This window comes from Cavia porcellus, unplaced genomic scaffold, assembly GCF_034190915.1.
Source record: "Cavia porcellus strain 051 isolate PalLab524CR breed Dunkin Hartley unplaced genomic scaffold, mCavPor4.1 scaffold_12, whole genome shotgun sequence".
Classification (NCBI taxonomy): domain Eukaryota; kingdom Metazoa; phylum Chordata; class Mammalia; order Rodentia; family Caviidae; genus Cavia; species Cavia porcellus.
In genome coordinates this window covers 73225129-73248363 of record NW_026947495.1, presented here as the reverse complement: position 1 = coordinate 73248363, position 23235 = coordinate 73225129, and the positions used below count along the sequence as shown (strand labels likewise).

The 23235-nt window shown below is 35.1% G+C and overlaps 1 long non-coding RNA gene across 1 annotated transcript; it reads left to right on the top strand.

Moving 5' to 3' along the window:
- Positions 1-362: 362 nt before the first annotated feature.
- On the top strand, positions 363-20695 carry LOC134478220 (uncharacterized). The gene is made up of 4 exons (XR_010050707.1): positions 363-468; positions 12526-12627; positions 14744-14869; positions 18308-20695. It is a non-coding gene; the product is annotated as an uncharacterized LOC134478220 (long non-coding RNA).
- The last annotated feature ends 2540 nt before the right edge of the window (positions 20696-23235 follow it).

Sequence of the window (23235 nt, the reverse complement as noted above, 5' to 3'; positions counted from 1 at the left end):
TTACAATTTTGGGGAATGTGATTGTGGCTGTGTTTGTACATGATGTGAAATGTGTGAATAGAAGCAAAATTTTGTCAAAAGTTTTTGAGAACTGAGCTTTTGTGTGTGTGAACAGAAGTGTTTGTGAATTGAAGCTTTATGTTATACACACACACACACACACACACACACACACACACACACACATATATATATATATGTATATGTCATGGTTTATGTCTGTGACCCCCAGGCCTCATGAGTTTGCATTGTTCATTTGTGATTCGTTCATTTTCTAGTGCTTGGATTGATGGTGTCAGTGCTCTACCCACCTAGGGGTGGAGCCAGGATGTGATGTAATGGCAGGAAGAAGGTGTGTCTTGCTCTTTGCCAGTTCCTGTTTGCTGTTTGCAGCCGCCATGAAAGGCAGCCCAGCCATGCCCGCCTGTCTTGGAGCCAACTGAATGTGGACTGAAACCTCCAAAAACTGTAAGAAATAAACCTTTCCTTTCCCAACTTGGGCTTCAGGTATTTTGTCTCAGCAACGAGTAAAAAGTAACTAAGACAATATATATATGATGGTAAGAAGTATCAGTGAACCATCAGAGAAAACAGTAGAAAACAGTAGCTCTGGATAATAAATATTCCTGCAAAATGTGACAGAAAATTATATTTTCGTTGACTTTTGTTTGAGTTATATTTGCACACCTTTCCTTGTATAGAAAGAGTTGTATCTTTTTGTACACAGTGTGACACTAGAATTGCTATACATTACCAATGATCATGTAGCTCTTGAATGATTCCTGCTTTAAATTTCCAATCTGAATAGGAAAAGTCACACATTAAGCTGAACAATGAAAAAGTAAAACAAATGATAAATTTACTTAAAATCTCTGAGACGCAATTTGTGTGTGTATAAAAGTAACAGAATATTTCCCACAGAAGATATTCTGCAACTCTACTGTACTTCAACTCAGTTACCCTGGGGTTAGCCTAGGAGAAATCCATATTTTTAATAAACTAAGGCATTAATGGTGGTGTCACTGGTAAGGGTACTACACTGAAAGTATAACAGCTGAAGTCATTTCACTCAACAATTTAAGTTTTTATTGATGCTAGGAAATAAGAAATTGGAGTACATGAGTAAAGACCTATATACATAATTTCTGAGAAAGTATATGTGCTTAAAATGGGAGTCCATGGCATGAATTATATACCCATCAAAACAATATTTCACTGATTTTCTGAAAAATGAGTGTTGCATTCTTAGGGATAGAAACCTCCATGGAAAATCACAGGTGACAGGATTTCAGCTGAGGATTACTGCATTAGTGGCTTTAAATGGCAAGGATTTATCTCTTGTCCGCGCCCTACACTAACAAGGCCTTTGTAATTGCAGTCACTCGGGGATTTAGGGTAATGGAATGGCCACCCACCGTTGCACAATATTTTAGCTTCCGCATCAAAAAAAAAAAAAAAAAAAGGGAAAGAATCAGTCAGTTTTTGTATTACCAAGTGCATGCTGGGTTATGACATTAGCAATTACACGCCTGTGACTCACTGACTGGGACTAGACACCAAACCACGTCCAAATGCAAGAGACTGATACAGTTGTCCCTAGGGCCTCTTGTGGGTAGGGAGACAGTGGCAGTGATGATTTTATAAACAGCAGCTATGATCACCACAGCTGACCAAATTCTCTTCTGAGAACTGCTCCTGAAACCTGATGACTACTCATTATCTGTGAACCGCTGTGCTGCTGGCTAAAGACACTTTGTGACTAAGGAAAAACTATATGTGAAAAACGCTATGCATTTGCTGATTAAACATAAGCTGTGTCTATTCTAGCAGATGGGGAAAAAAAGCACAATCTGCTGAAATAGAAGGGAATTTTAATTATTGAAAGATGTGTTAGTTACTTTCCTCTCACTGCTGGAACAAAATACCTGACACCCACAATTAAAGAAGGAGAAGTTTATTTAGCTCACAGCTTGCAGAAGTTTTGGTTCACGTTCAGCTGGCTCCAAGGCAGAGTGGTGTGGCAGAGTTCATAGTAGTGGAAGACAGCAAAAGCAACAAGATCAAAAATGAAGGAGTGTGAAAGTTTTTTTGTCCCTTATATTGTATCAAGCCCTAGGATGGTTGTAGCACTCACATCTACAATCCTAGCACTGGACCATGAAACAGTCCCAAACCAGAAACCTGCCCCATGACTGCATGAGACTTTGGGGGACATCCACCCACAAATCATAACAGATGTTCAGAATACTATTGACAGAGAAGTGTATCCTTTTCAAATATTTTTAATAGATAATTTTTGACCTGTGCAGTTTCACTAGTCTTATTAGTAAATAAAAGTCATCATCTGAAACTGCCCTTTGATTAGTTTAATTAGTTTCTGCTTTACTTTCAGAAAGTAACAGAAATATGGGATGTAACTATCAAATTTTCAATAAAAAGTAATATTAAATTTATTTAGATGTGGGAAGCCAATTAAATTTTGAAAGCCTGACTTCTTTTCCAAACGATGCACCTTTCTATCAAAATTTTTAATGGAGTCTCACTTAAGCTTTATAATTACTTTGCATCTTTCATAGAAACACTGTTTTCTTTATCTTTACAAAAAGTTACTGTTTAGGTAATTTTGTTTTTGCCATATCTGCCAACTCATAGCATTTGTACTGTTAAATTTAATAAATTGGAGCGTTTGTTTGCATTTTTATTGTTAGCCATTACATACTTGAAGGCAATAGATTTAAATAGTCATTTCTCACAAGGCATACAAACAGCTGAAAGGTCCATCAAAAATATACAATGTCATTAGTCACTAAAGAAGTGCAAATCAAAGCCACAGTGACATACCACCTCACCCAATAAGAATGATTAACATCAATAAGACTAAAGTTAACAAGTGCTATTGCCAATGAGGAGAAAATAGAACCCTAGTGCACTGTCAGTAACAGTGTAAATTACCAGTTTGGAAAACAGTATGGAGATTTCCCAAAAAAATTAGAAATGGAGTTACCATGTCATTCAGCAAATTCACTACCAGGTATATGTCCAAAGGAAAGGGAATCAGTATATCAAAGAGACATCTGAATTTCCATGTCCATTGGTCAAAATAGCCAATAAGTGAAAACTACTTAAGCTCCATCAATTGATGAATGAATAAAGAAAAAGAACATATAGACAGACACAAAAGAAAACTATTCAGTCACAAAAACACAAAATATAATTCTGACATTTGTTGGTATCTGGATGGAATGGGAGATCATTATGTCAAGGGGAAAAAAAAACAGCAGAGAAAGAAAAATAGCATGTGAGTCACTGTATGCAGATTCCAACTTAGTCGTTTCAGAAAAGTTGAGAGGAGACTCATGGCTACCTGAACTGGGGCAGAGGAGTTAGGGGGAACAGGCTGATCCCCGAATGCTAAGTGACAGGGAGTTGGAGCATAAAGCTGTGGTGTGCATAGCTCTGATGTGAGTGACTACAGATACCATAATAACTGTGCATTTTAAAACGCTTAAGAAAAGTGTATGAAAGTTTTCAGCATAAATAAATGTTAAATGTTTGAGGAAATAAGTTCGTTTAAATTGTTTTAAGCATTTCTTAATGTATGCATGTATCAAACATCACTTCATAGCCCATTAATATGTGTGTATTTTGTTTTTATGTATCTGTTAACAATAAACTTTAAGATTATCTATATAAAGGGCTAGGGATATAGCTCAGCAGCACTCACCAGGTAAGTAATCCAAGATATATATATATATATATATATATATATATATATATATATACTAAATTATATATATATAATTTAGTTTGTACTTTTAAAAAGTCTTTATGCAGATATTTAACTTCAGTTCAAATCAACTAAACTTTCATTTTCAAAAATTGAAAAGTATACACCTCATTCTCACAAAATAAAAATTTAAAAGTATCTGATTTAGAGAGGAGTTTTAGGTTCCGTTTAAAAATTCACAGGGCTAAAGCATAAAATATGTGCAGTTACTTTAAAGGGGAGTTTATTTCATCATGTTTGATAAAGTATGCTGTTATTTAGTCTCAATTACTTATAGGAAAAGTAAAAATGTAAACTGAGTAAAAACATTGAATGAGAGATAATAACACGGATGATTTTGAGCAGGCTTTGATTAGCTGAAAAGCAAGTAAGGTATCTTAAAATCAAAGGTTAATTAATGCAAAAATCATATGAGATAAAAAGTAATGTGGACAGATGAATCAATGAAAAACGAGTAAGACCTGAGATTAAATATAAGCACACTAGAAACAATAGGAAACCAGAGTGAATTAAATATTTCAGCAAAAACAAAAGTTTTCATTTTAAAATATTTTCAGTAATATTCTTTTTACAGGTAAAATATCTTAAACATAAAATACAGGCTCACTGAAATTAAACATTTTTAAAGGTATATGAATATCAACCAAATGAAATATGTTAGCTCTATTAGCATCAGATAGAGAGACTTCAAACCAAAAAGTAAAGGAGGATATTTGATAACAGAAAGATCTTAAAATATTATGTACCATATTACATAGTTCTTAAAACACAATGCAAAAATTTACAAAGGTTACAAAGTGAGGGTTTCAAAATCATTACAAACAAAACTCATTTCTGGAATTGAAAAAGTAAACCTATCAAAAGTTTATTAAGATTAGAATAATTTTTGTTTGTTTGTTTGGGTTTCACTACGTAGTCCAGGCTGCCCATGAACTTACTGTGTAGCCCCAGAGGGCCTTGAACTTCTGGGGACCTTTCTGTCTCAACCTCTATTAGGCAGGCACCACCACACCTGGAAATAATTTTGAGGAATAAAGTTAATCAAACTGATTTTGACATCCGTAGAACATACACCCAACAACTGTAGAGTACATATTCTTTTCAAGAGCACAGTGATCTTCACCTAAATTGGCTGACCCCTGGCCTAGAATACTGCAAGCCTCAAGGTATCATAAATGAAATCACGAGGACCATGTTATCTTTCCAAAGCTTGAAATCAGAAACACGAAGCTGACTGGAAAATACCCAGAAGTCTGTAAATTAATTTATGAGCTTTTGAATGAAAAGCCCCTTGCCCACAGGAAATTACAACAGAAAATTTAAATCTGATTGAAGAGCATGAGCACAGCAGACCTAAGGGTCAGCACCAACTTAGCTAGCAGTGAAGGGAGTGCTGGCTACCTGAGCAAGTCCTCCAGGCCTAAGAAGGAGCAGGAACTAGAGTCGGATCTATTCACCTCTGTGCAGAACTTAGAAAAGGACAGAAATTAAATACTCTGAAACAGAGGCATGCTAACAAAAACAAAATCAGAAATTAATAAAATATCTATCAAAAGGACAACAAAGAAAATCAGCAATATCAAGCTTATTCTTGAGGTTGTTCTTTAGCAAAACTGACGCTAAATGAAACACAAAATCTAAATAATTTGTGTTTTAAATACTCAAGACCATATACCACTTTAAACAAAATGCTGTAGGACAAGATAGAACTAGGAAAAGATATAAAACTTTAAAACATCATAAAAGCTAAGTTAGCTTTGAATCTAAACCTTACAAGGGGAATGAAAGAAAACTTTGAGCTAATCTCTTTGAAAAATATAGATACAAAAATAGCTTATATAAGAAATTTGTGATAAAATAGACATTGCATCACAACCTATATAGGATTATACAAGTAAAAGAAATGTATCTAATTAAAGATTTGAAAAATCTGTCATTCACCATATCTCCAGAGGAACAATGACATGAAGTCAATAAATGTAATCAGGGTATCTGAGATAAAAATTTGAAATATTATCATGAGAAAAATGTTTAACATGATATTAGCAAAAATTCTATAATTGTAAAGAAGTATCAAGTTATGTAGACCCAAAACTCCTAAAGAAAGTACAGGGTGTATTGATGAGATGTTGCAAATTCCGTTTAAGTTTGGGAAGGTGACTCATCTAAACAGAATTATTAATATGGGTAAAAATTAAAACATAGGTTAACTGATAAGATGCAATGGAAACCCATCATCATGTTTGTAATATTCTTCCCAAAATAAATAGCCCAACTTAATAAGAGCAAACGCCAGGTAAAAACCATTGGAGGGAGCTTCTACAACAGAGGTGTCTTCGTGTTTTCATCTACAGCAAAAAGTCAAGAATAAATTGACCAAGATCTAGAATGATTCAAGACTCTGTAAGAAATTTGCCATTCTAAACTGGAAATTTTGGTACCAAAGGTCCAGGACTGAGTGAAACCTCAAAGGGATGAACTGTGGATGACAGTGGTATATCAACACTAATTTTCTGCTTCTGATCTTTGCAGTGTGTCTACTTTGAAAAAAAAATTTTGTTTACAAGAAAGTATTTTAGACTAACAGGGAACCCATCAACTCTGCAAGTTCATGTCAAGTGGCTGGGTATGAGGAAAGTCTTTTGTCTCGAATATGCAAATTTTCTATTGATTTGAGATCATTTGAGAAATTTCTAGAATTTATAGAGAACTCATTAGTAAGGTGAGCTCACTGCTTACATCATGTAAGTAACTTCCTGATTTCAAATTAGGTTTCTTTAAAAAGAATCAATGTCTCCTCCGATGTTCTTGCAATGTTTATAACTGGGTTAAATCAGTCTGTGTTTCAGAATCAGTTCTTTGGACAAAAAGGAAAAAGCAAATATTTAAATGCATGCTTTTTTAATCGTATCCCTCACTTTTAAAGTTAAGCAAGATTTTTTTTAAAAAATACATTTTTTTATCTTTTCATGAATACTCTGAAAATGCATTAGGAGTTTATTACCCTCAATAAATGTTCATTAATCTGGACTGACAGAATAGTATAAACAGATAAAAGGAATTGGAAAAACATAAATCCTGAAAGAAAATCTGTTATTAATAAACTCTGCTCACAAAGCTGTGTGTTTAATTATAATTGCTTGCATTGTAAGGAAATGGATTTGATATTATGGCATATGTACTCATATGGGTTTATTTTATATATTTATTGGCCAGAAAATTAGATAAACTGCACTATACATTACTAAAATACTTGGGTTTTTTGATGAGAAAGGTTTGATGTTTATCGGAGTTTATCATATTATTAAAAGGTCACATAGCAATATACTGAGAATATTTTCCTAAATGATATTCTACCTCTGTACTTATTCCATTAGAAATAAAATCTTAGGACCAGGGATTTAGTTCAGTGGTGTAAGCACCTGCTTGGCAAGTGTAAGGTTGTGAGTTTGATCCTCAGTATCAAAAAATAAAAGAAAGAAAATCTTACTAGATAAATGAAAGTACACAGTGTGGGAAATGGAAGCTGACTATTCACTAGAATAATAACTGTATTAAAATTAAGAAACTGAGACGTTGGGGCTTCAAATTATCATTAAAATCAGAATTGTCATGGTTATAATTATGTCCACAAATAGCACTCCTCCTGGTAATAGACATTTTGGTGTGACTAACATGACTCATGATTATCACGAAATTGTTTTGGTTATTCTAATAATCATGGTATAAATTTTCCATTAAAAATATTATGAATTCTCATTCATTAAGATATGCTTATCAAATGCTAATGATTTGCTTGTGATCATAATGACTATGATCAAAGACTTACAATGCCTTATGGCACAGGCCAGTTGTTTAGAATGAAATAGAGATGCTATCAACATAATCACAAGAAAAGTTTAACTTCTTAGGAATCTAAAAATGTTTTTCTTTCTTCAAAAGACTTAAAAGTAAACACAATTTACATTATAATAGTCTGGCATGGTGGCACATCCCTGTATCCCAGCACTCAGGAGGCTGAGGCAAGAGGATCACCTTGAGTTTGAGGGCAGTTTGGGCTACATAAAAGAGTTCAAGGCCAGCCTGAACTACTATGAGATCCTGTCTCAAAAACAATCAAAAAGAAAAACTAATATAGTTTAATACTTTTTATTATCTACAGTTTTTTACTACTGTGTAATATTTTAAAAAGAGACCAAGTATAACACTGGACTCATAGAGTAATCAGTATAATATTTGCACAATTTGATCATGACTAAGTGAAAAAGCCACTTGGTTCAAGTTTAGAAAGGGAGATATCATAAATCACCTATAAGACCTTGAATAAATTTTAAGCCGAAGTGAGATTTCTTACCTTTTTTAATTTCTAAATCTATAAAAGAGAAAAACTAATGTTATTTTCTCAATCCATAACATGGGCTTCCCTACAATATTTTATGTCATATGAGTCACTTTTTAAAATATTTAAGTCATCTATTCATGAGAAGTGAATTCATTTGGTCAATTTTCCTTTTGCTTAACAATTAAACAATTGCTTTTGAGATCAGTGTATTCATAAGTGGACTTACTTTAAATGGGTGATTTTTAAGTAAAAATACTACAGGTTTTCAACAGGTGTGGTAAAAAATAAATTGGGGAAAGTTACACAGTAGTACGTGGTCATCTCAACCACTAGGTCCACCGCATCAGGGTGAAGGAAACTTAAGTACCCGGATGATGCTGATGCAGACTTGCTAGTGGAGACAGCAGTGAAGGAAGGGCAGGAGGGCACAGCGGCGTGCCCTGCAGGCGTGACCAGGCGTGGGAGGCAGGGCGGGCTCGCAGGGCACAGGGCAGGCACCCCAGGAGTGAAACCGGGAGCAGAGCGCTGTGCACACAAAGGCGGTGAGTTTGGATTTTGTGGAACTAAGTAAGCTATTGATCATGAAGTGGGAGCATCAGGGGGCTTCCTGTGAATTTGTAAGCGTGCTTACTCTTAAAAACTACTGGATGAAAATGACTCAGAGTAGAGTAAAAGGCCGCTGAGGTCGTGTGTTACCACCAAGGTTTTATATAAGTGAGGAGCTGAGGAGCAAAAACCAAAAGAGGCCTTTAATTTGACAGTTCAGTCATTAATGTCTGTCTCTCAGTTTCATGATTATTATTATTATTATTATTATTATTATTATTAGCTCTCCTTTTGGCTTCCCCCTCCAGTCTCTCTGCAGCGTGGCCACGCTGGTTTTGCTCTTGGAGTCCTGTATTGTCCTACACATTGTGCAGGATGGTTCTGTCACCGTGTAACCCATCCAGCTCTCACCAGGAAGCTGAACTCTGAAGCCTCCTATTCATTCTGACCCCCATATTCTCTGGATCCCGAGCCTTTCTTAGCCACTCTGCGCTCCAGCCCACCGCCTCTACCATCACTGTTTCCTAGGACCTGGAAAGGGCCACTTAGGCCACCTGTGATTCCAGCACAGGCCCCATCACCTCCACTTTATGAGCTGCTATACAGCATGGCAGACACAGCCCTTCTACCTGGACTCACAGAGGGGGACTGAGCCATTGTTTCCAATGCTTTCCTGTTCCTGTTACCCTTCTGGAAGCTTCTACTTCAATCCCCAGAAAACCATACCACCTTACAGTCTGGAGCCAGAGAACAAGCTCCTACACTCCTATCCAGAATTCCCTCCAGAGAAGCCCAGGAAGAAGCACATATTAGAATTAGAATTTTCTCTCCCCATCTGTGCCTTCCTCGGAGAAGGGAATTCCCTGCACCTCACTCCACTATTCCATGATATTATAACCTCTCTGCCTTTTGCCTATAGTAATACAGATGTCCAGGGACTCAAGTCCCAGCTCATGAGTTGTTTTTGAGAGGTTAATAAATCTAGGAAAGAATTCTATTAGTAAGTACTGTTAGCATTTTGTTAGCAAGCATTTTATTAAGCGCTTTGCTGGTTATAAAAAATAATGACTTTATTTTCCTAATGTTTCTCATGCAAAAGTTTTAATAATCTTCCCTGACTCATTTCTGTGCATTGCAGTAGTTACCCAAACAGAAGCCAGATGCAAAGATGCTGAAAAATAAAGTTAATATATGTCAAAATATATCTCATCATTACATCATGGAGTGTTTACTGCTGCAGCATAGAAGAGAGAGGATTGGATTAGGTTAGTGCTAACAGAGACCCTATGTTCATGGATTTGAGAGGCACATCTGACCCACCCCACTTATCGAAATGAAATTTTATTTTAAAAAGTTCATACTCACCATTTCTGTATTCATTTAGAGTGCCTTTCATAGCAACAGCAAAAAGTTACTGTGATAGAAACTGTATAACCAGCCAAAAATATTTACTAATTTGTTCTTCACAGAAAATCTTTGCCAAATCCTGGTTAGCTGTTTTGACCACAGATGTTTTTATTTCATGTTTAAGAGACAGAATTGAGATAAGCAATGTTTAGCTTCAGGTAGAAGAGAGAATTGTTGAAGATACTATGTTTCATCAGCTTATCAATCAATTTGGAAATGTTAAGTAATGATTATTTCTGTTACTTTTGAAAACTCATTTATAGAAAATACCCAGCATGTATCAAATAGGGAAAATAGCAAATAAACTTTCATCAAACTCGCGCTAGTTTCCGCAATTCTAAGCTCACAACATGTTTTCATGTCTCACGTCTTTTACCCTTGGTGGTGGTGAACTTTCTAAGCAATCTGAGTGAGCAACACAATGGACGTGCCCAACTTAACCTCTGTTTCTCAGCACGTCTGTTGATTTCTGGCTGAGATTAGCACTGAGTTGGAGGACTCAGGAGGGAAAAATCACAGTTCCTAGTGGGTGAGCCTTATGCAACCAGTTCACTGAGAGATGAATAAAAAGAAAATAAAACAGACAGGAGGATTTCTCTGCCTTACCACTGCCTTATTATAATGGGCTCATTTGCCTGCCAGTTTTGGGTTGAATTATACGGTTGGCTTCCTGGATTCCCAGCTACAAGAGAGAAAACTTAGGTCAAATTCCTCATAGTAAGTCTCTCTCTCTCTCTCTGACTATCTGTCTCTGTGAGTGTATGTCTCTGTCTCTGTCTCTTTCTATCCCTCTTGTCTGTCTGTCTCTGTCTCTCTCTCTCTTTCTGTTTCCTTCTCTGTGTCCTTCTGTTCCTCTCTTTGCAGTCTCTGTCTGTCTCTGTATCCCTCTGTCTGTCTGTCTCTCTTTGTGTCTCTCTCGCTTTTTACAAGTTTATATGGCATAAGTTTTATTTTTTCGTGCTGGAGACTCTTAATACATCCTTGCTTATTTTTAGACTAATTCAAAACATAAGGCTTTGTGTCTGTAAACATTTGTGTATCCTTTATTGCATAACATCACATCAAAGAATTACAGAACTTTTGTGGATCAGATTTTTAAAATTTTTATGATATGTTCCCATCCTGATCCAATAAAACCTATATAGTGCAGTCAAGTAATACCATGGGGTCGGATCTCTTCTCTAAAAGTCATGTTGACCTTCGATTGGCTTTGTGACTGCACTGGAGGTCGACCTGGAAGACAAACTGCATCAGGGATCACTATGCTCATGAATGGAGGAATGGTTTTTTGCACTGGGTGTGCTCTTGTTTCTCACAGATGTTCTCTCACTTCTTCCTTAGACACTGTGAGACCATGCCAAGTGTGTGATACGATCCTGGGGGTTCCCATCTTGCAGGCTGTGAGAGATACAGTCATTTTGTCTATAAATTTCTCAGCCTCCAGTATCCCATTATAACTGCAGGACATGGCCTGAGACAGTTAGTACGATTCTTGGGGTTCTTAAACCCAAGGCCACCCTCTTTCATTCTCCATACAAGCCACTTATTGAATAAACCAGGTTTTTTTTGCTTATTAGTTTTTTTGTTGAGTTTTCCACACTCTGGACTTTGCCAGTCTTTAGCAAAATCCTTGTGCTGTTTGTTTAGTAAGTTTTCATAATTCTCTTGCTGCTCAAAAACTCATAGTTAAATTCTGAGTCAGTGAGTATTTTGGCAAGAACACTCTTTAGGTTGTTGTTATGAATACATAAAATGACTACTTGTTTTTTTTATTAGCAGTCACTAATGGTTATTGCCCAGATTTCTCTTTCTTACTAAGATTTAATAATTGTATAGTTTCCTCTAATTCTTTTTTATTAGCTGTATTAAGATGAAGCTAATATTTGCTTTATTATACTAATAAAAATTCTAAAGAGATGGCTTAGTAAAACTATTTTTAAAAAACTTTCCCTAATCAATTTCTTTGCCCTGAAGCACAGCTTATATAGGAAAAGCAGTAGAATGGCCAATTATTTCAAAGTAACAAAATGGTTTCCTGGTGTTTTATATAATTTCCACTGAGAATGGTTTTATTAATGTTATGAACTAATGAATTCAGAAGTATTCAATGTGTTTCAATCCATCACACCTACAATTCTTCAGAGGCTGGAATTGTTCTAAAGTTAGTGATAGGGAGTCTTTTTTTATTTTTGTAAATTAACATGCATGCATTTGACATGTAAACATATTAGTTTGAAGCATATATACATATATGTTATATATACATATATGCTTAAATCTACCTAAGTATAAATGTATAGTTATTAATCACTCTGAATTTTTCATGAACATAATTAACTACCAACACTTGCTCTGAGACAGATCTCTTAAATTTATTCTCCCTGTCATTTTGTACCTTTGGACCAACATTTCCCTCTCTTCCTTCCCCCCTCCTTCTCTCCAGTCTCTGAAACCCGGCCCTCAGCACATCTGAAGTTGGAGCTTGGAGATAATTTCCTGCTGCTGACCTGGACCCTGCTCAGCACTCTCTTGGAGAGGAATGATGGTGAGTACAATTTTGACACCAAGGGTGTTCATGATCATGGATTTTCTCATTATTTTTTGGAACACTTTACCAAACAGAATTAGAAAATGCAGTTTAGTTTTAAGATAAACACGTTAACACTTGAGGTTTGCATCAAATGTATTCTTACTTAATTTGATCTCACCTCCCCATTTGCTTCTTTCAATTTTGTTTGTTTGTTTGTTTGTTTGTTTGTTTTGTTTTTAGACAGGGTCTTCTTGCTTTGTAGTCCTGGTTGGTCTTGAACTCATTGTGTAGCCCAGACTGGCCTCGAACTCAATGAGCCTGAATGCTGGAATCACACGAGTGCACCACCATGGCTAATGTTAAGTCTTTTTAAGTCTTGTTTTAAATATTACAAATGTACTAAATACTACAAAGATAGTCATTTTTGTATGACCCTAGCATCCATTATAGGTTCAGAATAAAAAAAGCCAGTAGTATCTGGTAATAACAACTGTAAATTTCTTTTAAATCAATATTTCCAGTTTATGCAATATATTTTAATCATTAATAAAGTGTTTACTTTAATAGATTTCCATTAATATTGCCATGGTTTTAGAAATTACAAGACTTTGAGTAAGTAAAGTAAAATATAAAACTGGCTGACAAAATACTTTAGAAATTATTGTTTTCCACATTTTATTCTACAAAATCTTTACTGTCACATATATATCATCTTCCTATCATCTCTAAGCCTTCTAACCAAAACTTATCTTTAGTGTTTCATCAAATCATAATTAACATTGAAAACTATGAGAAGGGGCAAAAGAAAACTGGGAGGAAAAGAAGAATTATAACACAGTATTCAAAAGCTATTTTTTCAAAAGGAAAATAGTTGCATTTTTTCCAAACAGTGCTTGAAATTTTGTACTCAATAAAACATTTCAAACATAGTTGGGAAAAAGTGCTACATTTAGGAAAACAGGAAATAGTACATATTCAAAAAAAGGTTTACAAAGATAAATACAAATGTATTTTAATGGGTATCTCATTTGGTCTCCATAAATTACAATATTAAAATCCTATTAAAATGCACTTTGTTTTTTAACACCTCCTTAGACATCCCTTTTACAATACCATATTAGTTTTCGGGTAGATAAGACGTGGTGAGGGAGACTACATGTAATATTTATGTGATGAAAGCTTCATTTTGTTCTTAAATATGAACTTGCAGGCATGATAGGAGCTTAGTGGTTTACTAAATATGGATTTGAATATATCACAATTTTAAATGTGATGTATCATGAATAAAATTTCCTCTTGAGGGTTTTGAAAATCTGTCTCACTGATTGTAGTGTGAAATCCACAGTCAGCTGCGAGTTACTCCTGCCCATATGGCTAAGTAGAAGTAATTGGACTGTGAGTCAATTTCTTATGCATATAGAAAATTGCCTTGTATCACAATTACATTTCAAGAGAAATTCAATTATGGCCTTTTTCAAAATCAAGAAAGGATGTGCTGAATATTCTCGGGTATTTGCAATAATAGCCTCCCAGCTTCACATTAATATAGATGATAAACGTAGTTCATCAAGGAAATTCTGAATTTTTATAAATTGCAAATTTGTAGGGTTGTCTTTATGCAACTAATTATTTATAAAAATGATTTCATCTAAAATAGTTGACATTCATAATCACCAACTTTAAATAACTTTGATTTCAGTGCATGCTCAAGCTAGCATTATAAAAATAATACTGAAATTTTCATGGGAGGAAATGAAGTGGCCAGACCAAGATCGCTCTAGAAATTGTTGGCAGAGAGAATATCTATGTCAACTTAATATTAGCTGAGTAATTCATTTTCTTTATGCTAAGTTTACTTACATTACATAAAACTCATACTAAAACTTTAAAAGCCCTTTAATGAGAGAACATTGAATTTTGTCAAGTAAAATGTGTATGAATGAATAATACCCAGTCTACTCACAGTATTAACTTTTGCCTTCAACGTCATTATCTTATATACTGAAACTTGGTCATCCAGAACTTTGGTCCTTGTATCTACCTGTTATTGATGTTTAACACTGTTTGAAACTTTCTAATGATACTATGGATTGGTTTTCATTGTTTCAGTTTTGTCTCATTTTTAATACAGGAGCAAAAATGATTTAGAATTAACTGAAGACACACAGGACTGAAAGTCAATCAGCAGTATCTTCTGTCCCTGTTCGGAGGAATCTCACCACATATCAAGGAGTCTTTCCTGGTGGCTCCATATTTTGTAAGTATTTAAAAAGCCTGGAAAGGAAACATCACAGCAGGCCGTTACAGACCCCAGAAGAGATAGCCTGGAGGAGAACTCCCATGCGTAGAGTAGACTCAAGTCCTCTTCCACAACTATCATCAAATCGCTGTAAGATTTCCATGTAAATCCTAATTGCTTTATTCTTATTTTGAGTCACTATAGCATTGTAAGATAAATCCAGGTGGTGACAATTTCTAAATTATGAATAACATAGCTTTTTAGTCAGCCTAGAGTAGTAGCCGATAAAGTTAATGTTCCATGATGTCTATCCATATTGAAAAATAAAAATAACACAGAAGGAAAAGGAAGAGAAGGGAGAAGAGGAGGGGAGCAGGAAAGCAAAGCAAATTCTTCACCAAACATTTTAGCAGCTTAGATGAGAAAAAGCAGCCAGTATCCATTGACACTTGGATTTCTGTACTCTAGAAGTGTGAATGCATCTCCCATTTGCAAATGAAATTTGCAAACAACTAGTAACAAGAACAAATCATAAATCCAATCAATAAACATCACTGTTGTTTTATAATAGGCAAAGGAAAAAGCTTGCCTTTTTCCCCTGTAGGGTTTCTTGGGCTTTGTGCCTGCAGAGGGCTTTGAGTATGCACTAACATGCAGTTTTTCAAGAAGTAAATTTACATTCAATCCTAGCAAGACTCTATTAATTTAGGATGGGATTTCTTTTACTATCAAACATAATTTTAAGGTATTCTTGTTTAATATATATATATATATATATATATATATATATATCTTATATTAAACTGTTTTCTCTTACTATTTGCTCAATTCCATGAATATGTACTAAATTTTCTTCAGATAGGCAATAATTTTAAATATCAATAAAGAAGCCAGAATTTATATGGTTTGAAGTAAGCTTCCATTAAGAGCTAATACTAATAGGAAGGTATTTATTGTCAAACTTGTTGCTGTACAAAGGAATTAACTATGGAAATGTAAGAAAATGTAGAAATTTTAAAAAGGTAATTTAGTCATTAAGAATGACATGCAGAGAAATTTAGTCTATTTTATGTGTTGTCTATTCAAATTGACTTTTAAAACTTCAGTAAGTGTATTTTATATTTATTATGAGTTTCTAGATTTGACTAAAGAAAATGTACTTTAGGTTATTCAATTTTTTAAAAAATGGTCTACTTTGTGTTCTTTAACAAACCATTAAAAGTTAAAGTAAAAAAGAGAAAAAATGATATCAAAGAATACAGACCTCTTATGAATGAACTTCAAGCCTGTTTTATTTATCAAGTTACTGCCTAACTTGTTTATGTTGTTGTGTTCTCTTCAAGAATGTCTATAAAATTTAGGGGCTGGGGATTTAGCTCAGTGGCATAAGCGCCTGCCTTATAAGCAGGCAGTCGTGAGTTCGATCCCTAGTACCGAAAAAGACAAAAAAAATGAAAAATAAAAAAAAAGAATGTCTATAAAATTTCAATATCTTTCCTTGTTTTTAGTAACTTTCCATTAGTCTATTCTCCCAATTCCTTTTTGAATGTTCAGGTTTGAGAACGTATTCACTGTGAGCAGTCAGTATGCACTCAATATAATTGGAGGATATTAGGAAAGTGTTGAAACTGCTTCACATCAAGTGATAGTAGATAAAAGTTTGAATAGATATATTAGAATTATAAGTCCCATGCTAGAACAAAATTAAATTTACCATATTTGAGCTAACTTGAGAAGACTCCTAGATTTATTAGGAGGAATGATGATTAGACCTTTTTTTATAAGGTTAATTTAGAGATGCCCATTCTTAAACCAAGATTATCACTCAACTGCTGTGTCTCCATAAGGAATCAGGGTAGCTGTGGAGAAACAGAATACAAGTTGTCCTCCTCCTCCAGAGGACCTCAATGAGAGCTGGTCACCACTCTCATGGGGGACAGAGCACTGTGGAGCATGTGTCTGTTTTATGTTATCATTGGATGAAATTCACCCATAAAATGTTAACATGAAAATTTGTCTCAGTCTGTTTTCTAGTGAGCTCAGGATAATGCACTTTGAAGGAAAGGTAACTTACTCAGATAAAATAAAATAATAGCTCATTGTGAAAAAAAATAGATCATAGATGGTCAAGAAACTCCAAATGTCAATGACATCATGGAACAGCTATTAATATTCTGTAGAGCTGTGGTCCTGGTAACCACACTTCACTTAACTTTGGACAAGTTGTCTACTTCTAACCTAAAGTTTTATGGTTCCTTACTTCATAAATAGGCCTATTAAAATCAAAGACATTATAAATTCATTCACCAGACCTGTGAAAATCTCAAGAGGTTATAATTCTGACTTTGAGAGGGAAGATATTAAGCTGCAATAAAATTAACAACTTTTTGTGCAGAGACACATAGCTTGTAAGATTCAGCCACAATGACTTCCATTTATTTTGAATTCCTATCCCCAAGCACTGAGCCAGAAACAGCTCAGGGTCAAAAAGATGGGCTGACCCACAGCAAGCAAAGCGCTAACCGCGGCATCCAAGCTGTCCTGCCTTGCACCTGGCATGTTGGCTCTGCTTGCTGACTCAGGGCCTGAAGCTGGCATGGGGCATTATCTATCACAGTCTAGAAGGGTAAATTTCCAACACTGAACACAGTGCAATTAGGGTCATTCTGCAATAATGAGAGCATCTCTTTGAACTGGTACTCATAGCTAAATAACTGTCTCGGTGTTCATTCAAATATCACACCCTTAGAATAAACACTAAAGTGATTTCTTTGCATTGGAAATTTCAGTTTCACAGACCTAACTATTAATCATGCCTCAGTGAATGTAAGAAAAAAATCATGATTACAGATATAGCTATGCGCTATAATAGCTTTGCAGAAGCGTTATTACCAAATATCAAAGTAAGTGGTAGTCTTAATTCTAAGCAATTTATACATTTAATTTCCTCAAAGTTTATGTGGTGGCCAATGTTTATGAGGGCGAATACCTCCTAGTATTCCCTTTTCAGTACCCTTCCATATTGTGACTGTATCCTAGGCAACCAAAGGCGTCACTCTCAGAGTTAGTTCTGTAGATTTGGAAGGGGGTTTGGTAAAGGATGGGAGCAGGAGCTCCAGGAAAGGGAGGAGGAGTAAAAACAGCCAAGATGCAACATCTGCATGCACTGATTCCCCAAGATGAATGAAATTAGTGTGCACCTCAGACTAATAATGCTCCTACTTCTAAGAAATAAAAAATATAAAATAATACATTTTTAAAAACACAAAAGTTTCTGAATCATGCTGCTTCATAGAAAGATGGCATCCCGTAAGCCACAAGTATATGTTTTTATATTTGGTACTGCATTAAAAAAAAATAGAGACAGTGAAGGCATTTATTGAGGGCTACTTTACAGTTTTTCTCCCTTCTTCTATTCTTTAACTGTGTCTTTCTTATCATTCGCCACGGGGCCAGAAGACAGCAGGGTGTACACATCGCTTTCCATACAGAGTCTGACAAGGAAGAGAAGGAAAGGCTTCAGGCAAAGCCCACCGGACAACCATGCAGGAACTGTGTCTCCTGGCTTGGTTGAGCCGCAGCACGACTGCAGCCCAGGCTGACCACTTTGTGACCAAGCTGGAGTCACACAGTCAGTAAAGTCACCCAGGATTCCCAGCCCTCTGCAAGTGCGTAAGATGTTGTTGTTTATCAACTGCTGAATTTTTAAGTAATTGGTTATACAGCAATGATATGTAACATACCTACAGCCAGAAAAGGTAGCTCTTATGTCCTCTCATCCACGTCGGAAGGAATATTCTTTTCTAAGTCATTGTTCTGCTGAGATCACGAGCATTATCAATTGTCAGCACATGTGTTTGTCTGTCTCGGCTGTGCTTCATCGCGCCATCACTGCCAGTACCTAAGGGTCAGGATACCTCTAGTTTTTCTTTAATATTAAATGTGATGGGTTAAGTTCTCCAACTTCATTCCTTTCCAGAGTCCTTTTGACTATAATTAGTTCCTTAGCAGTTCTTCTGTAGTTTACAGTTAGCCTGCCTTTTTTGCAAAATGAATTTTTATTGATTATATACAGTCAATAGATCAGTTGGGAAAGAATTAGTATCTTTAGCAATGTTGAGATTTTCCTCATTTGCTGAGATATTTTTTAATTTCAGCATTGCTTTGTACTTTTAGTGAGAGATCTTATACATTTTTGTTAGATTTCCTCTTGGGTGGGTGTGGTTATATAACATACCCCTCAGTGAGTTCTTTATCTTTGCTGCAATTACATACTATACCACTCACTGTTTCTCTATATCTTGTATTTTCCAGTATTATTTAAAAGAAACATTTTGAAAGAAATTTATAATTTCCTAGTCATAAGATATTATTAGTGAAATATAAACCTATTTTAATAAATAAAACAGAAGTCATAAAATGAAACCGTACTACATAATCTTGACAAACTCGCTTCTTAAAATTCCATCTATTAGCCTATTTTAGAGGTCTATTTTTATTGTTTGTAATATTATTAATAAAACCCAGCAATTCCATTTCCCTTTGAAATGCTGAGATCTAATAATGAACTATTGTTTTACTTATTCTTTATGTATAAATTCTTTGTCGATCTGGCACTGTTGTCACCAAGTCAGTAAGACGTAGTGAGAGGTTACAGCACCCATCTTTCTAGTAGGTAAATGGTAAAAGACACAAAATAATGAGTCCAGGCTGGAATCAGGGAGTGATACAGTGGCAAATCCATGTAAACCAATAACCACCACTCGACAGATGGCAGCTAATTGAGAGTAATGCAGAGCAGTGCTAAAAGTTGGAAAGTCAGCTGTGTCCGCAGCAGCACACAAGGAAAACAACCAGTCTCACGTTACTGGGATCTGGGATCAAAATCAATGTTGGACTTCAGCGTGTAAAAGTTCAGTCGTGTTCTATGTGAAGGGCACCAGAGTGAAGATCGTTCAGTGGTATGACCCTTTCACCTTTGTGCTGTCCTTCTTATGCACACGCTCACAGGATCTCACAGGATCTGCTTCCTGAATACTCATGCAAAGTTTCACCTAGAGGGAAAGTAGATCGCATGGATCCCAAGCAAAAGTGTATTTTCATGAAAATCCTAAATGCCTAGGTCTGGTTACAACATGAGGGGGACATAGATATTCATTTTACAAAAAAGGGAATATGAGATACTAAAAAGTAGTCAATCAAAGAATCCATATAATTATATATTTTAATAACCACTGTCCTCTCTGGTATATTCTTAGTTACTGGTGGTTTAGGTGAAGTCACTATCATTTCGTTATCAGAAGCACTATTGACATGAGTATCAGGATTCTCACAGGTCGCACTCCACCTGCAACATCTCACGGGGAAGACGCTGCCACACCATGCCCACAGCTCTCTCAGCCCCACATCTCTGTGGTTCTGTTCCCCCAACTTGCCCTTCCCCCTCTGATTTCCTGGCACCATCGTTGTGGGACCCCCCAGTGGACCAAACTACAGAGGCAGTGTTCACCTGCTCTCTTTCAGCGTTCATGGTTCTGTGACTACTTTCCCTAAATAAATAAATGATTTTTATTATTGATTATGAATAAATAAATAAATGATTTTCTTCATGCTCTTTAAAACTGTCTTCTTTGGATGTTTGCCCCAGAACAGATTAAGAAAAATCATAGATGTATCTTTAAATTTCAGATAGTCTGAAATAAATGGCCAAAGATATATAAAATATATTTTTGTTAACAAATTGATACACTTAATTGGTTTTACTCTTTGATTTGAAAAATCCATTTTTGTCCATTTTAGCTGCTCCATCTAACTTAATTTCACACTTTATTGCCTTCCTTATTTATTTATTTTTGCTGTTTCATCACTCGGACTATCCAGCTCTCTTTGTTATGCTTGGTTAAAAGTTCTTTACTTTGGCAAGACAGTTGTTGCAGCAAGGAGCCTTCCTTTCTATTTGGTCAGTATATTTCACCTGCTTATTAATCCAGTGATGAGAAATAGTGGGAACTGGAAAGAAAGGACCATACATATCAAATGCTAGTCCTTATATTTTAGTGAGTAGAAGAACAATTTAGATCTCCTCAAACTCTTTGAATGGAAAAGTATATTCTTCATTAGCAGTGTGTGATAGAATATTAATTATTGATTGAGTGTTAATCCCCAGGTATCTGAACTAAAATCAGACAGAAGCAAAACTGTTGTTGGTTTTTAGCATTTTTGATTGTGATTAAATTCACTAAGTTATATTCCTGCTACACTTCATCAGTCTTTACTATAAATGCTACAGTGTATTTGTGAGTTTTGCCCAAGTAAATTAAGTAAGACATGGTCACTTAGAGGCTCTCACCATAGACACTCACTGCTCTGTGTCGTATGTTTACAATGAAACTTTCAAAATAATAAAGAAAATTGTTTGCTCAAAAATATGTTTTCTTCTTCTGTTATATAAACATAAGGGTTGCAAGTACTTATTTCTTGATAGCCTGAGAATCTGTCATAAGCTACTTTCAAATTATTTCATTTCAGAGATTTTCCATAGAGAGCAATTTACTCAAATTCTTGCTTGAATTTGCACAACAGATCAAGAAAATAATAAATTCCATAAAAACATAAGATAACATGTCATCTTCTCCAAGTCATATGTCTCCAAGATTATTTAAGAACTCCTAAATGTTGGAGGGGGAACATTAATGTAGAAGTATCTTTGAAGTGATAGAAATTTTCTCTCTTTATCCTTGTGGAGAGTGAGGATGACACAGAAACAACAACAAAAACACCAGGGAAAGCTCAGCAGGTGCCCCCGCGGGTGACAGGAAGTGCCAGCCTCCATGGAAGAATCCTTTATGAGGCAAAGCGGCCTTTGAATGCAGTGATGTGATGGCTTTCTCAGTCTCTGAAGCAGTTCCTCTCTATAATCTCAGAAATAAGGATTCCTGTAGTAATTAAATTTCTTTTTCAATTTTCTCCATAGTTTATCCACAAAATAAAATTTGGCTTTTGGTATTGCACGAATATCTTGCAAAATTTTGAAAACCAAGATTATATCTTTTTTATTTTAAGAATGGTTACCACATAAAAATTTACTTTTTTAAAATTCCACTCTGGTGAATTCAGAAAATGAACATAGAGTACTAAACTATCTAACATAAAAGAAGTATGAAAATAATCATAGCTCTTTGATAGACTCTCATTCCTATAAATATCTTATCACCATACTTATTTACCCTCCAATAGTCATTAATTTAACTGACACAACACTGCATTGGTGACTGCTCAATTCAAATCCAGGAGATAATCTTTCTACTTTGTTTTCATTAGGAAACTACAGAGATTTACTAATGAGTTTTTCTTAGACTGCGTAGTATGGTTGAAAACCAATAGTTTCCCAGCATTGTCCCTGATAATATTCAGAAACTTTTAAGTCTTATCTCTGTGTACTAACTCACTTAATATAGCTAGCCTTATTATTTTCGTGATAGTGTGTTTGGTTGCCAGAGAATGAAAATATATGAAAGTTTCTTTTAGATAAGTTAGCATTAAAAAAAGACAAATTGGCTGTCTACCCAGTTGTGTAAAGAACAGTTGTTTTATTTAATCTCTTTTGTAACCCTGGAGCTGTCTGTACTATTAAAGAATTAAACACTGAATCAAGTAACTTGCAGGGATCATTTGATGGAAATTAACTGACTAAACAACAAATAAATCTCTGGCACTGCCCTCTAACTTAGTCCTCTCCGTTCACACCTGTGACTCCAAGGGACCAACTATCTTTTCTCTTTCATAATGACGAGCTGAGGCTATCTTTATCATCTCAGAAGAATCACAAGATTCTCTCATTTTTCTTTTCAAACACTTACTATGTGAAAGGCTTAACACTGCCATTCTATCCATGGAGTGAAGAATTCTTCAAAGATCTCTTGACAAAGAGAGACCTGATGTGCATGCATAAATCTAAGTACTTTGTTATATTCATATTAACTGGAGATACCAGGATTATAACAAATTCAATTTTGTTTTGAATAATTTTTGTGTACTCTTTATTAAGGTTCATAGGTAAATTCTTATCCAAGAAACTACTAAAACAAAATATATTTTTCAAATTGCAGACACTTGTAATTTTATCATGGGATAGATGTGAAAAAGTGTCTGTAAAACATCAATATAAGCTAGAGTATTCATATTAACAGATACAGTGATATAAGAAGTCACAGCACTTCCTTAGAGGGTTTATCATGTTCAAAAATGCGCTATTGTGTATATATTGCAAATTCAATTCCTCAGTTTATACTCAAATCAACATAGATGGTTCATGTGTTCATATTACAAAGATCAAAATAAGATCAATGTGCTACAGATTATTTTAGAGAAATTTAAAAATAAGG